This window comes from Trichosurus vulpecula, chromosome 4 (genome assembly GCF_011100635.1).
Source record: "Trichosurus vulpecula isolate mTriVul1 chromosome 4, mTriVul1.pri, whole genome shotgun sequence".
In the NCBI taxonomy this organism is placed as follows: Eukaryota; Metazoa; Chordata; class Mammalia; order Diprotodontia; family Phalangeridae; genus Trichosurus; species Trichosurus vulpecula.
The window spans coordinates 99,632,559-99,649,151 of NC_050576.1; positions in this window are offsets into that span (position 1 = coordinate 99,632,559).

Below are 16,593 nucleotides of genomic sequence, written 5' to 3' on the forward strand. Positions count from 1 at the left end.
AAAAATGATGAAGAAAATAACACCTTAAAAAATAGACTAACCCAAATGGCAAAAGAACTCCAAAAAGCCAATGGGGAAAAGAATGCCTTGAAAATCAGAATTGGCCAAATGGAAAAGGAGGTTCAAAAGCTCACTGAAGAAAATAATTCCTTAAAAATTGGAATGGAGCAAATGGAAGCTAAAGACTCTATGAGAAATCCAGAAATTATAAAATAAAACCAAAATAATTAAAAAATAGAAGACAATGTGAAACATCTCATTGGAAAAACAACTTACCTGGAAAATAGATCCAGAAGAAAGAATAGGTACAGTTAGGTACCCCAGTGGATAGAGAGCTGGACCTAGAGTCAGGAAGAAATGCGTTCAAATCTGATCTCATTTACTAGATGTGTTATCCTTGACAAATTACTTAACCTCTGTTTGTGTTAGTTTTCCCATCTGTAAAATGGGGATAATAATAACACCTATCTCCCAGGGTTGTTATAAGGATAAGATGCAATAATATTTGTAAACTGTTTTATCACAGTACCTGGAACATAGTAAGCCTTATATAAATGTTATTATTATTATTATTATTATTAATTATTAAATAGTACTGAAATCAAAGGCAATGGTCTAGGAAGAAATCATTCATTCAACAAATATTTATGGAGACCCTATTATATGGATAGCACTGTGCTGGTTGATAAATATATATGTAAATATATATGCATATATATACATACATATTATATATATATACATATACATATATATATACATATATATATATACATATACATATATACATATAAACCCTTGGTATCCTTTCAATGGCTACTAGGTGGCGCCATAGTACACAGAGTGCTGGGCTTGGAATCCGGAAGACTCATCTTCTGAGTTCAAGTTTAGCTTCCCCACTTACTAGCTGTATGACCCTGAACAAGTCACTTAACCTTGGTTGCCTCAGTTTCCTCATCTATTAAAACGTGCTGGAGAAGGAAATGGCAAACCACTCTAGCATCTTTGACAAGAAAATCCCAAATGGGGTCGCAAAGAGTTGAACATAACTGATAACTAAACAACAACAGAATCCTTGTGATTCAAAGAGAACAGGAAATATCCTTGGTAATTTGAGTGGACATTTTTTGCAAAAGTATGGGAGCACATGAATAAGAGTTCCACAGATTGGATAGGCAGAGATGGCTTATGAACTGACCTGCATTGATGAGACCACCAGTTCAGTGAAGTATTAAACTTAGATAATTGGAGAATAAGGAAGCACTTCCACTCCGATGGGTCTGGATATCGTGATACATTCTCAAAGGCTGTGCCAGTAGAGTATGAGTTCTAACTAGAAGGCTGTACTAAGTGGAAGAATTTGATCTCATTTTTACAGTAGGTATCATGGTTTCCCAGAGTATGACTGAGGACCTCACGAGACCTATCAATCCTAAAAATTAAAAATTTCTGATTGTTCACAGGATTATAAAAGTTGTTGTAAGAAGGATTCTGAGCATTTTCAAGTCTTATGAAGTTTTAGACAGGAAACCTGACACACACAGGCAATATTTTCACTACTGATGACAGACAAAGGTAGGGACTGAAGAGAAAGCCAGATTTGGGGAGTAAGCAGCTAGTTGAAGATGGCATCTCAGAGGATGGTAAAATGCAAAAATTGCAGATCTTGGCCACGAATGGAATATACTTAACAATGGCTGGTGAAATTTATTTTATTATTTTATTTTTATTTTATTATTATTTATTATATTTTATTCACATTGTTATAATTATTATTATATAATATTGTTTATTTTATTATTATTTATTGTAACTGCATATGCAAAATGGAAGAAGGAGGATGGGACAAATCACTTACATACCCTAGAAAATACCTATAGTGAAAGAAGAAAGGAGAAGACAGAAATCCTGATGTTGGGAAATATTGAAGCAAAGAGAAAAGGGGACAGCAGAGGATGCGATGGATAGACAAGTGTTATGAAAACAACGAACATGAACTTGGACAGATTTCAAGAGATAGTGGAGGACAGAAAGGCCTAGTGTGCTTTATGGCCCACGGAGTAATGAAGAGTCAGACATGACTGAACAACAACAATACAGACCCCAAGGAGAATAGCAGCAGGGTTCCCCAAAAATTCACAGAAGAAAATAATAAAACTTATGGCTTCCAGTATCTATAGATACATGTACATATTGTAGGGAATAAGAAAATGAACAAGAGAGCCTAACGCAAGGATGCAAATTTGACCACATAATTATCACTCGGACTTATTGGGATAGAGTGCATGTGCAGAAAATGGCTCTGGAAGGATATATATTACAAGAGGTATGGAGGAGGGAGGTAGCATTACAGATTTCAAGGTAGAAAGATCCTCACAGGCTATTGATTCCAAACATTTCATTTTACACTTAAGGAAACATAACTGTTTTACACAAGTTCTCACAGGAATTTTCAGAGGTAGGATATGAGTCCAAGTTATCATTTCTGAGCTCTTTCCAATATACCAAGTTACAAAATTTAGATTACAAAAAGAATCAAATAAGAAAATCTAAGAACTAGAATGAGGAAGGATGGAGAATATCTGGGAGGAAGATCAATATATGCAGAAATAAAAATAATATTGTTACAGGAGTATACTACAGACCACCTGGACAGAAGGAAATCAAAGAGTTCAGTGCACAGTGTGATACAATAGTAATGTGGAGAATGTAATCATCTGAATCCCTGTGAGATGTCTCTGTGAGATCAGGGGCAGCTAATAATTTCTTAGTAGGCTTTAATGATCATTACATCCTTTGAAACAGTAGATTCCAAACTCTTATGTTGACTCACTCAATACAAACTCCTCTGTTCAGCTTTTAAAACCCCTCACGATTTGGCCCCAACTATCATTCTAGACTCATCGCACATTACTCCAGCTCTTGAACTCTGTAGTCCAGCCAAATTGGTCTTTTCTCTATTCTTCACACAGGATGGTCTGTCTCCCATCTCTGCCTTTGTGCTGGCCATTCCCCATGGCTGGAATGCACCCCTTTCTCACCTCCACCTCATAGGCTTCTTTTTCTTCATGACACAGTACCATCATAGCCTTCTACATGAACAGCTAATGCCCTCTCTCCCTCACAACTTTGTATTCAACTACTTCAAATTCATTTTTATTTACTTTATAATCATTCTGTATATATGTACTTGATGTCTCTCTCATTAGAATGTAAGCTTCTTACAATCAGGAATTGTTTTAGTCATTTTCTCTGTACCTCAGCACTTGACACAGTGCTGAGCTCATTGTGGGTGCTTGATAAATGCTTATTTGCTAACTGATTAATTAATGACAAACTCCTTAATCAAAAATATTGTCACCCCTCTTGCTCCATTAAACGATTCATGCAAATGATTGCCTTAACAATATTTTATCCAAATAAAATTAAGAATGAATTATATTTTATATGAATTTTTTAAACATAAAATTCAAACATAATAATATTAGTACAAGTCTATAATTTTCCTATTTATAAACTGCCATACTATTAATGGACTGTTGGACTTGTTTTAGACATAATATTTTGGCTTCTTATTAACTACAGCAGAAAACTCCATTTCACACAAGTAAGCTGTTGTAAACAGTAGTAAAATTTATATTACTTTGATAAATCAGAAAAGCCTTTCTTTACCTATTGCCAAAACACAGACAGATTTTTGTGCTCAAAGTTATGCTTAAAATCCTATCACAAAGCAGGTATATTAGTTATTCTTATTCAGGTAGAATGAGATGAAATGCACTGTATTAGTCCATGGCAGATAGGTTCTATATGTGCGTGTATTTCACATAAGATGAGAATTACTTCCATAGGTCGGTCACATGAATAATGAACAGATGTTGACTTGTTCTATTTCGTTTGCTTGACAGTTTTTTTTAATTAGGAAACACCAAAAATATGATTTTGTAAATTTATTATATGACCCTATTGTTTTCACAAATGCAATTACTTGATCTTTTTGGATCATAATACAAGTTTAAGGATTCTGCATTTATTTATTTATTTGAGTACTCAAGGTTTTTTTAAAGTCCATATAAGTTTTAGAAGGAAAGTTTTATTATGAAAATGAATTTGTTTGATCTTTATTGTCACTAAGAAAACTGGCAGGTTTTTCTTAGTTCTAACACTCTTCAAAGTACTTCAGCAAGAAAAAGCTAGCATATTTCACAAAAAATATAGAAGTGCCCTATGTACTGCCCCTATATCACCACATAATTTTGCAGTCTTTTGAAAGTGATTATAGTTTTTTGAAATGTTTAACAATTAGATTTTTAAAATTCTTAATTTGTAAAAATTTTCAAATGTTAAAAGTTTAATATTTCTTTTTGACAAATAAATATATAACTTATTTCAAAAGAAAATCCACTGGAGCACCTGCAGCATATGTGAAGATAATAGAGAAAGTTTAAGGAGCAGGCATATAGAAACATCAAAAATAAAAAGCAAAGATTTTCAAAAATGTGAACAATTCTCCTTCATACCATTTAATCTTCAAGGGGAGATACTTGAATTCACTTTTCTTATGATTTACCAAACATCATTTTGACTATATCATTAGCTGTAGATAGTACCAACATTCCTCCTATTGAAGAAGCATTTTACACTTTGCAGTTCTGAAAACAACTCTGTAAGGATGCAATCAATTCCTTTGATATCATTGAGATGGTTTTGAATAAAAAGCTTATTTTGTTAATTAAATGTACCCTATTTTGTCTTGAAAAAAATCTGTATTGCCAATATGTTTTCATGTGCACTGTGACTTCAGTTATTCTCATAGGGTTCCTTGTTATTTGCTGCTAAAGAATTTATGCAAAGTAACTACACCTACATTTCTTCTCCATCAGTGACAACACTTTGTAAATCACATTGATAAATATGTTGTTGTTGAGTTGTTTCAGCCAAATCCAACTCTTTGTTACCCTATTTGGGTATTCTTTACAAAGACACTAGAGTGGTTTGCCATTTTACAGATGAGGAAACTGAGGCAAATGGGGTTAAGTGATTTGCTTAGGGTCACACAGCTAGGAAGTGTCTGAGGCCAGATTTGAACTCAGGAAGATGAGTCTTCCTGATTCCAAGCCCAGTGCTCTATCCACTGCACCACCTAGCTGCCCCATATTGATAAATACAATGGGTTGTATTTCCTGGATGTGGGCTTTTTATTTTTGTTGTTTGTTTATTTTTGTTGTTTCTATGTTTCTGCTCCTTAAACTTTTATTAACTTTGATTTGAACTCTGTTTTCATTGACATAAGCAAATGTATTTTTTTACTGGAAATTATCCACTCATTTTGACAATTGCTTTGCCACACACAAATACCATTTGGAGAACTTTGCTTTAAAAGTAGACAAACAATTTAGGAAACCAATGTTTTGATCTATTTCTCATCAACAAGGATGAACTGATTGACATTTATATAATATATTCCTTGGAAACAAGTGATCACTTCTTAGAATTTTCTACAGAGTATGGAACAACTGGTTTTTTTTTAATCTCATAAGTTTGAAGTTTGAAAAACATATTCCAAAGAATTTAGAGCAAAGATGGCTAATCTAAAAAATTCCACAGTAGAAGTCTCTCCTAAAGCAAAAGAAAACTGTCAAGAATAAAACTCTAAATATTCACAAAGGAAAAAATGATGAGAAAGAGAAAAGAATTGCCTAAGAGAGCCTGAAATGGATTCAAAAGGAACTCACCAATCAGCTTAGGCTTTCAATCAATCAATCTGCAAACATTTATTAAGCACCTACTCTGTGCCAGTCAGCGTGATAAACACTGGAAAAAGAGACATACTAACATAAAAGCCTAGGATGAGCCTGTAAAGGAGTGTGAGGCTCTCTAAGACTTGATGCTGGGGAGGCATGTTATAGAAAACAACAAAAGGGGAATTATTTTTAGATATATTTATAATAAATATTTATAATGTTTTTTTAAAAAAAAAGATTTTTAAGAAAAGAATAATGCTACTGCTTAAGGTATGTAATACAATGAAAATGAATTACTGAGAGAAGGCAGAGCTGCTTAATTCTAATTTTTGTGTCTTTTTCCTCTGCCAGAAAGAAAGATTTCTTCACTGGAAAAGTAGAAAATAAAAGCAAACAAACAAAAAATCCCACAAGTGGGAAGATGGCACCTAACTGCTTTTGACAAGTTAGTTACTTGTCCCACATGAGTTACATCCCATGGTATTCAAAGAACTGAATAGTGCGATTGCTGACCACTTCAGAAATCTTTGAAATATTATGAAGAATGGGAGGAATGCTCCAAAAATGGCAAGGGCAGAAAAAGGACTAATGTCTGAATTTTCAACCAAATGGGTGAGGGAAAAGAGAGTGGATACTACAAATTGTAAGTCAAAAAGATTGATTTCAATTTCTTGCAAAATTCTAGGACATGATTTCACTTACCATCCCTTTAATTCATCAATTTATCAATTCATCACTTATTAAGCATTTACTATGTGCAGGTTACTGTACTTCACAGAAGGAATAGACAAAAATGATGCATTTACTGCCCTTAAGGAACTGAAACTCTAACGGAGGAGGATATATGGAGAAGGAGGATACAACATATATATGTGTGCGTGTTGTATGTATATGCATACATATATACATATATGTATACATACATGTATAATTATTTATGAAATACATAAAAAGTAATTTGGGGATGACAAGGCATAGGTCTAACATGAAGGGAAGTTTGTAATAATCATAGCGCAATTCCAGAGGGTGTAATGGAAGGGTAGCATGTGATAGGGACCAGGAGGAACAAGGTTGGCAAGCATGATTAAGAGAGAGAGTGTTGGTCTAAGTAGCCTGCAACTCATAATCACCAGGAATCTTAGGTGAACTATAGAGCAGGAGATTGTCATGCCTTTTTTAGTAGCAATGGTAATGATTATCTGATTATAAATCTCTGAACAAGGGGCAGAAAGTACAAAAGGGCAGAAGGAAAGATGCACAGGAAGCAAAGGAGAAGGGGCAAGTTCTTGGTCCTGCCTGATGCTTGAGAAAGTGATCCATTGACTCTTGAGGTTGAGCTAGTTATTGAGGGGTGAAGCATATTTGAGGCATTCACCTTCCAATCCTCAGACAGATGAGTTCTGCCCCAGGGATCACTTCAATATAGAAATTATTCACTCCAAACAGGGGAAGTTCAGAACATCTATGGACCTAGATTTGTGGTCTCTGTTGAGGCAAGAGAAGGAGAACAGAGGATGAGTCCCTAGCCTGATGGTCATGGCAGTGGAGTTCTTTAAATCTAGAGGAGGAATGATCAAAAAAGACTCAGCTTTTTTTTCACCAAAAATATACCATATCAAACTAGCATCATCTCCTTTTCTGACTGAGACCTTAAAATGGTAGATTAAGGACATGCTGTACATACAGATTATCCAGATTTATATTAGGCTTTTCATAATGTCGTATGGATGAAACGAAGAGATGTTTACCCGGATGGCCAGATCCAAAATATAATCATGAATGGTTCAATATTATATTGAAAAGAGGTCTCTAGTGGTATGTCCCAATAATCTGTCTTGGGCCTTATGTTAATATTTTTTAACAGTCACTTGGATAAAGGCATAAATAATATGCTCATTAAATCTACAGATGACACAAAGGTAGGAGAAGTGGCTAAAATTGGCTAAATGACAATGTCAGGTTAGAAAACTGGATAGTAGGGTAATTTGATGAAAATTAACAAGAAAAACATAAAATCTTATACTTGAGCTAAGAAAATCAACTTTATAATCACAAGATAGAAGTATGGCAACATTACAGCTCATGTGAAGGATGGCCTGTGGATGTTAGTGAATTATAAGCTCAGTGTTCATTAGTTAGTCCAGGATGAGCAACCAAGAAAATTAATGCAGTTGTAAATTGCTTTAAAAGAGTCGTAGTATCTGCAATGAGGAAGTGAGAGTCAGACCACATAAAAAATATTGGGTTCCAGATTGGGCATTGCATTTTAGGAGCGACATTGATAATCTAGAACACATTCAGAGGATATAAATAATAACAGTAAGGGTAACTTACATTGTATTATAATTTAAGCTCTACAAAGTGCTTTATACAATTTATCTGATTCTCAAAATAAAGCTATGAAATTATTACAGGTTTTATCATATCTGTTTAATAAATGATAAAATTGAGGCTTAGAAAACTTAAGCAAGTAGGATGATAGAGGAGCACAAGCAAAGACCATATAAAGATAGGTTCTTTCTAGAATTAGAGATATGTAACCCGAAGAAAAGAAAACTTGGGTGGGATATGATAGTCGTCTTCAAGTATTTAAAAGTTGGTTGTATGGAAGCAGGATTTAAAGCTTTTCTGATTGGACCAATAGGGCAGAAATAGGAATAATGGGTAGAAATTATAGAAAGACAAATTTCTGTTCAATGTAAGAAGAAGAAAAAAAACCTTCTGAACAATGAGAGCTAATCCAAAGTGAAATGGGTTGTCTTGGGAGGAAATGAGAAGGAAGTGGAGGAAGAGGAAGAGCAGAAGAAAGAAGAGGAGGAGGAGGGTAGTGGTGGTGATGATGATGATGGTGATGGTGATGATGATGATGATGATGGTGATAATGGTGGTGGTGATGGTGGTGGCGGTGGTGATAATAATGATGATAACGAAAAACAGCACACCCCAGCTCTATTCTTGACCATCTGAACTTCAAAATTATTACTTCCATTGCTAGGAAGGTCTTTGATAATTTTGGAATGCAGCTTATAGTCACCATCGGCAGTAGTCTCTCTCTAAGCTTTACTTCCCCTTCTCATTCCTGTGTTCAGAGAGCACACTCAGGTAATTGTACCAGATCCCTAATATCCTTCTGTTTCCCCAACACATAGAGAGAAGGAATAGTTCAATCACTGGACCCTGCTGAGACTCTCAGAATGGGAACTATGAAGTATTTAAGCTCACAAAGTGGCTTCCTGAAACAGAAAACCAAATGAGGGAGGAAAACTTCTGCTGCCTCCTTTACCAGGGACACATTGCCCTGGCATGGTCTAGGCCCATGGTCTCAAACTCTTTTATTAATTCACCCTTATCCATTTTAAAAATCTCTCTCTCTCTCTCTCTCTCTCTCTCTCTCTCTCTCTCTCTCTCTCTCTCTCTCTCTCTCTCTCTTTCTCTCCCTCTCTCTCTCTCTCTCTCTCTCTCTCACACACACACACACACACACACACACACACACACACACACACACGCAGCAAGACCAATAGAGGGGCTATTGCAATAGTCCAGGAGAAAGACAACAATGGCCTAAACTAAACCAGAGTGTTAGCAGTGTGAGTAGGAAGAGGGAGATGAACAAGAGAGATGTTAGAGATAGAATTGACAAAGATTTGGATATATGAGTTAGATGGAGAGAAAAATATCAAAGATAACACCAAAATTGTGAATCTGGGTGAATAGAAGGATGGAAAAACTAATCAGGAATTTTGGAAGAGGAGTGGGGGGGGGGAATAATCTAGTGAGATCTGTGATGAAGATAACATTCCATCCATGTCTGCTCATCCTGTGCAGTTCACTGTCCCATCCAAAAACAACTGGAAAGATTGAGGGAGTGGGGAGGCTCTTACCCATGGGTCACTGTCCCAAAGCCAACTATGAGGTGATGTGGGGAGGGGGAAGGAACAGAAGGATGGTATGCTTGGTGGTAGGGAGTGCAGAATTTTCCCAGTTGCACCCATTCAATTATTGCAACAGGCTCCAGTGCAGCAGCAAGGTGACAGCTACCCAGAGATGTCAACTAGAAAGGAGTTAGGTAGATTGTCCCATGGAAAGAGGGAGAAAAATAGAGAAGGGTTGGGGGATAAAGGTAGCTGTGGCTATATTGTGGATAAGACCTGTGTTTGGCTATATTGGAGAGGGTGAAAGACAATCCATCTTCCCACTCTGATTAGTTGATTACTCATTCCTTGTTTTCAGGCTATAGCCCCTTAGAGGGAGCATAGGTCCCACTCTGGAGACTGCTGGTCTACCACATAGCTCAGACAGCAAATCTTCTGAAGGAGAAACACAACCCCTCCTCCAGAAGCCTCAGTACTAGTGTTGCTTCAAATGCCACTATTGTGGGGCAGGAAGGGGGTGGGTAGAGATTTAGGTATATCATCTATAATCTTACTCCAGTTTCTTCCCAGCTCCTTCAGAAATCTTCTATGATTGAAGAATACCCTCTCCTAATCAGTAAACTCCCTAGTCCATAAAGTATTGTGTATGCATGCATGTATGTGGTGAGGTAGGTAAAGAAAGAAGGAAGGATAGGATAATCCCAGGATGTCTATCCCTGCCCAGGCCCAGGTCCCTTAACACTAAAGCTGAAAATGTCCTACAAAATGGCTGTCTTGGCAAGGCACACATACTCTTTAATTCATTCTGACTTTCTTCCTGGGGATTCTGGAACTTGAATTTGTATATTCTGGCCCCTTATGAGAACAAAGATGACAAACACTTTAGAAGAAATTCATGAAAGTTCTTTTTCTCTTAAATTATTTTTAAAAACTATTCATTAACTCAGTCCTCAGTTTACCCAAACTAGTCCTCTCAAACTTTTAAATCATATTTTTCTGATACAGAAAATACATTAAACACACACATGCACATACAAATACCAAATGTGTTTCCAGACAATGCATTCATTTCAGTTCCTGTCCATAAATGGAAAATCTGCAGAAGCAGATACAACCACAGTCGAGGCTCAGAAATCTCATGAGACCCAGCCCTTTCCGAAGATCTCAAAGCCTGAACTTTAGAACAGTAAAAATACTAAAAAAATCTGAGTTTGTCATGATCTTACATGATCTCGTTTGGCACCAGGAGGGGCAGGTGTGCAGCTATATTAGAGAATATAGATGTTATATTGAAGAAAATATAGATGTTACAGAGATGATATATTAGAGAGAATTCAACTGGACAGTCAAAATGGAGATTAAGAAATAGCTCTGTTTCTAAGGCTCTTTACAGTGATTAACCAGTTATATCCACAGAAGTAAGGAAAAGATAGTATTGTACAGACATGAAGATAGGAAAAAACATAAAATAAAAGAAGGTTAAGCAGCCTATTCAAACTCCTAGATGGCAAAACAGGAGATAGAACCAGAAATTCAACCCATGTCTCCAAGCTTCTAGACCTATGTCCAATTCATTCCATCAACTCAATTATAGGAAGCCATATGGGTTCATTCCTTCCTATACTATTACAATTTAAAAGAATACAACATCATCTGAATGTCTTCTTGCAAATTTTTTATCCCAGCTCACATAAGCACATAAAATGTTTCCATTAATAGAATACAAAAAGATACATTTTATTTTCTTAGAATATGGGTTTTGAAAAGGTTAATATATATGCATGTATATGAATGAATTAAATAGCATTTAATAAGCACTTGCTATATTCCAAATACTGTGTTAAGCACTTGAAATTTGAATAAGAAAGTGAAAGAGTTTCTGCTCTCAAGGAACTCACACTTTTTAGATATACATATATAAATATACATAGTGGGTATGTGTGTGTGTGTGTGTGTGTGTGTAACGTGGACTCCATCAGTGATTTCATTAGTATAGGGAATTCCCATTGATCAAACATTTGCTAATGAAGACTGGAACTGCTCTTCAGTTTGTAGTCTTAGAGAGTTTCCTCATGAACAGAAAATTCAAGTGACTTGCCAGTATGTGTCAGAAGTTGGATTTGAATCCAAGTCTCCTGGAATCTGAGGCCAGCTCTCCATCCCTACCATGTTACCCACCATGCTCTATTGTAAAAAGTAATAATCAACTATAAAGTAATCAAATATATTACCCATATGCAGACATATGTATGTATATATGTATATATGTATTTTAATGGATGCCATAAGAATTTTAGAGCAGCTTTATTTATATTGGCTTGTATGTCATAAATATTTTATTAAATTTGTGCAAGTGTGTGTAATATAATGTACTCTATAATTCCCATGAATATTCCCTAAATAATATAGATTGAAATCCATCTCTGCCATCTTCTTCAATACAGCCCTCTTCTATGTGTTTATGTGAATTTACCTTAGGGGATACAACTAACATGATAGAGATCTTCAGTTTCTTTTAAGGTTCTATGGATTCCAGTGGAGTACACAGAGTTTCCATCAGTTGTCTTCTTTTACTGTAATACAGAATTTAAAAGACCAAGTAATGATTTATTTCAAATTCAAGAAATCAGACTATCATTTAGGCAAATGTAACTATATTGCTTATGAATTAATGATGCTTAATGATAATTAATAGAAAGAAAAGAAATAAAGATATATTACTCCCAATATGGCTTTTGTCGTTTCATTTCTTTGGAGAGATGTTTTGTTAATCCTAAAATTTATTCATCACTCAAGACATAGATCTACCAGAGTACCAGCCTTTAGAACCCAGTAGAGAGCTCTCTCTCTCTCTCTCTCTCTCTCTCTCTCTCTCTCTCTCTCTATATATATATATATATATATATATATATATATATATCACAGAGTATAATGAATTCTCTAGGTAGAAGGCAGCAGAAGTATAACATTTATTCAGACTCCAAAGGATCAGACCCAAGGACCAACGCCCCCAATTCAATATCATGGCAACATATCAAAACCAATAAGCCCACCTCACTATAGTAACAAGGAGGTTACAACAAAATATTCCAGCAGCAAGCCAGACCATTCTTGTGCTTCCCCTCAGTGCTAGGGCCCTACTATTAGAAGATCATTCACAAGTCCTAAGTCCCTGCTCAGCACTCTCTCCTGCAGCTCTACTGACTCCAAGTTCTGAAACTCCCTCTTATGTTCAGCACTCTTCACTCTGGAAGCTGGCCCTCACCTTCTGAATCTTGCTGCTCTCCGTTTCTCGGTTTCTTCAGCTTCTTGCTTCTAGTCCTGTTTCTCAGTTTCTGCAGCTTCTGCTTCTCCTTTCTCGGCTTCTTTAGCTTCTGCCCTTTCCAAGCTCTGTTCTCTCTTTTCATATAGTCCTTAGACATCATCTGATTGACTAGAGCTCAGGCACATACCACTGACTCTGGTCTTAGCAACTCCCCTTAGGGCCCTGAGGGCTTCCCCCCTCTCAAACTAGGGAACTAATTTGCTAACCAGCCTGGGGCCTCACATCTAATTAGTGAAATGGTGTGGGCCTCTCTCTAATCAGACCTCCCTTTGTTGGCCTCACCTGAAGCCTATTCAAAGATCTTTTCACTTACCGATTGGCTTTAAGCTGTACCAAAAAGGAACTCCATGAAAGAAGATGATTTCCAGTAATCAAGAGATTTCTGCTTGGTCTCAACTCCAGGGAACAAGATGGCCCTCCCAAGATAAGCTCATCATCAGAAATTTCATCATGTTGTTTGACTCAGCCTTGGATATGCTCAGCACCTTCCCAACTCCTTTAGCTCTTCTCCCTCTGATTGAAGGGCTAGACGGTAAAGCACTAAGTCCACTCAAAGCTTTTCTTTAGAGAAGGCAGAATCTGGACTTTTCAGGTCATTCTATTTTCTATAGCTCTACTTAGCGTCAACTCCACAGAACAAGATGCTCCGTGTGCCAGATACCACCTGGTTTCCTTCCCCTGCCTCCCCCTTTCAAGTTTCCTTTTGTGTATCATCTTCCCCCATTAGATTTTAGGCTCCATGAGGGCAAGGACTGACTTTCTTTTTTCTTACTTGTATCCTGAGCACTTAGCACAGTGCCTGGTACAAAGTAGTAGGCACTTAATAGTTTATTGAATTGAATGGAATTGATAAAATGGCTTCTCAGTTTGTATTTATAAAAGGTATATATATATATATATACACACACACATATATATATATTATATATGTATATACACACACATATATACGTATATATATACATGTGTATATATATGTATATATCATATATATATATATATTATATATAAATGAATTGAGAATACCCAAATGCATATGTGGTGTTATTTTCCCCAGTTGGCCCAGAAGTTTCATATCTATAATTCTAAATTGGAAATTTAATCTATTCTTATTTCTTAAGATAGTAGACTTTAAACCACTTCTGTCATTCTCCGTGTAAACTATGGGCAAATCCTTAAATCTCTATGAAGTTTAGGAAGTTCTCTAAGATTTGTGGCCTATGTGAGTAGAAAGAGTTCAAACATCCTCATTTCTCCTGTTTAAAATAATAATAATAATGATAATAATAAATCACAAGCCCTTGATGTCCTTCCCTGTGTTATAGTACTAAGCAACATCTCTGCCTCAACTTCAGTTACAAACTTTCTAAACACCAAGCTTCACAAATCTTTGTGACCTTAAATTTTAAAACTGTTTATCCAAGTCAAGAGACAAATAGTAGAGAAGACTGAGAACTGGTATAGCAGACAAGACCTGTGTTCAAGTACTGCTTCCAAAACATATTAGACTGGGCAAATCACTTAACCACTCAGTAGCAAAGTCAACACTAAGACTGGAAGCTCTAATCCAGTTGCAGATCAGCCACTGTGAAGAGAAATTTCTACACTGAGAGTTCTCCACATTGCTATCATCACAGGTATCTTTTACATATCTATAATATATACACATATGCGTGTATGTATAATATGTGTATGCATACATGTATATATGCATATATAGTCATATATTCCACTAATATTAGCAATTTACCAGGGCTTTTGTTTCCTCATTTTTGGAATGAAAGAGTTAGACTAGATACCCTCTGAGGCCTCTTTCAGCTCTTCAGTCCTGGGCAAATTATTTCATCTCCCTGAGCTTCAGTTTTCTCATCTTTAAAATGATGGGGCTAGCCTAAATTCCTTCTAAGATCTCTTCCAGATCTAACTCATGGTCTACTAGACAAGGAAAATATCTATAATCTCTGAGAATCTCTCAGTTTCGTAAATCTAAGGACTTTCTGTCATGGATATTAATAGATTTCATTTCCATGAGTTGCTTCAGAACACACCTCTGGAAACTCATTGTACTTTGAGAGGAAAGAGAACATCTGAAAATCAGCTGTCAGCTTCCTAAAGAACCTCTCCTCATTGTCAATTATTTGAGACATTTTTGCCATTATTTTGTTGAAAATCTGTGGAGCTAAATCCATTATTTTCCTTGTCTCCTCAGGAAATATTTGTGCAGATCGCACATCTTCAGAGTCATTGTTATTGTCCATCAAATGCTAGATCTTACAGGCTCACTTGAAATTTTTCTGATGATAGTTTTGATATATACATAACCTTCAATCAAAAATTATTTTGATTAGTAAAAATTACTTTTAAAAATATTCACCATCTTTGTATTGCTTTGCCCATGATATGTATTGTTTTGGTTTTTTTCCACATATATCAACGATTAATGATTTTTTTTACTGGTATTCTTGCTGTTCTTCCAACTCTAAGAAGCCTATACTACACTTTGGGCAGCTAAGTGGTATGGTGGATAGAGCACTGGGCTTGAAATCAGGAAGAGTCATCTTCATGGATTCAAATCTGGTCTCAGACACTTACTAGCTGTGCAATCCTGGGCAAGTCACTTTAGTTTGAATAGCAAACTATTCCATTATCTTAAACCCCAAATGGGGTCATGAAGAGTTTGAAATGACCTAATGATAGGAACAAAATACTACATTGTAAAGGAATAAGTAATAACCCTACCAACAAGTTCTGCTGAAGGTCTTTGCTTGTTTTTGAGAATTAGACTGCTTGGGAACAATAGTTTTTCAGTTCTTGGCATTTTTTTTCAGCCTCACTTTCCTTTACATTTTCATAAGACTCATCCTGTTTTGTTAAGTAATTGGATGATCCCTAAAAGGCTAGACTTTGACACACCAAAAGTCACTGCAATGTTAACAACTTACATTGAAGTGTGCTCCTTAAAAGTTACAACTTTTATCAAAGACAATTCTGAAAGACTCATGAAGGATTATTCTACCAACATGCAGAGAAAGAACTAATGAGTCTGAATGCAGACCAAAGCTTACAATTTTTTTTTGTTTTTGTTTTTTTCTTTCTCCAGTTTTTTCCCTTTGGTTCTAATTCTTCTTCACAACATGACTAATGTGGAAATATGTTTAACATGATTGTACATGTATGGCCTATATCAAATTGCATGCTGTCTTGGGGAGGGAGGAAGGGGAGGAGGGGGACAGAAAACTCAAAATTTTATAAAAGTTAATGGTGAAATCTAAAAAGAGATAAATATTTTAAAAGTTATGACTCTGTGCATTTCTTTAGAGAAATATCCATTCCTGAAGATCTATACAAAAGCCATGCTTCTTTGTCACCATCTTATTAGCTGAGTTCATGTTTGTATAATCCACAAAGAACCTTTGATTTTACTCTTAGATTTTAGTCTTTTTACAAGTTCCATCCAGAGACAAAATATTTCATTATATTAAGCAAACCTTCTTGTGTATATGTGTTGTCATCCTTTACTGTTGCTTTGCAAAGTGAAATCTGTTTGTTCTTGATTATTTCTGAAAATTTTATTCTGTTGTATTATGTGAACTGAGATCATCTGTCAATCCTTTTCCTTTTTCACAGGAAAAGGTTAGTTTTTCTCATG